Consider the following 1189-nt stretch of genomic DNA (forward strand, 5'->3'; position numbering starts at 1 on the left):
ACCTGGCCCGCCGCGCCCCGTCCCGCGGGGAGGGCCCGGGAGTCGCACGGCGCCCCGCCTCCGCCCGGTTCTCTGCGTCCCGCAAGTGGGCAGAGGACGGGGGGGGCTCCGAGGCCGCCCCTCCCTGCATGCGCTCAGACAAAGGCATCCGAGAAGCCGGGGTCCGAGGACGTGCAGGTGTCCGCTGGCCAGACTCGGGGAACGCGGGGTGAAGCAGCCTCACGGCTTCTGCCACCTTCCCCACGTCTTTCTTGTGCTACAACGTGTCCCCCACCGCGTGCACACCCGCACCTGGCGTCGGGCAGGCTTGGGCTCCGCCCAGAAACCGAGTCAGGTGGGCTTCCTGGAGGCCCAGCACCGTCCCCTGGGGCTGGGGCACGCACTTGACAGGCAGCTGGGGGCTCAGGGACCCGGCCCACTCCCCCCTGGGCCAAGGATGGGGCGGCCTTGCGGTCCTGAAGGTGACGGGGAAACGAGTTGGCCCTGAAAGCAGAGATGCCCATAACAGCGGGGAGCCCGGGCCCACCCTCCAGCCGGGGGCCAGCAGGGCGTGGTGACCTTGGTCCAGTCCCTCGCCCCCTGCTGCTCCTCCCAGCGCGACCCCAGCTTGCGGGTAACCGCGGGGATCCCACAGAGCCCTACGATCCAGGCCGCGCGGCAGGTGCCTGGGACCCCGCCAAAGGTTTTTCCGAACGGAAAGTCAAGATTTCTTGTCTCAGTTTCCCTGAGTCGCCCATAAGTGATCAGAATGAAACAAAGCCTCTCCGCGCCGCTGCCTCTAGGATGAGGGGGTGGGGTGACCTCGCACCTGGGGACAACCTGGCCTGCCGTTTGAGCGCCCCCTTCCCTGCGCCGGGTGATGGGCGGATCCCTAAAAGCCCAGTTCCAGGTGATGGCACACTCGGGCCTAGGGGTCGCAGGACCGCTCCCCCGACCCCCAGTCAGCGCCGGATCTTCGCGGAGCGGGGGAAAGAGCTGGCGGAGGCGATCCGGGTGTAAAGCCCCCAGCGGGGCGGGAGGCGCAGAGACTCACGAGCGCTTGGAGCACGATACACCCCGGGCCCTGCAGTTTCGGGGTGCAGCCCAGCCCTCCCCACAGCGCGCGGTTCCGGGCCGGTGACGGCCGGCGCGAGGCCCAGCCGGGACCCCAAAAGCCCGAGCCGGGCCCGCGCAGGGTCTCGGGCACGCG

Source organism: Chinchilla lanigera, unplaced genomic scaffold (genome assembly GCF_000276665.1).
Source record: "Chinchilla lanigera isolate Chin_1 unplaced genomic scaffold, ChiLan1.0 scaffold00105, whole genome shotgun sequence".
In the NCBI taxonomy this organism is placed as follows: Eukaryota; Metazoa; Chordata; class Mammalia; order Rodentia; family Chinchillidae; genus Chinchilla; species Chinchilla lanigera.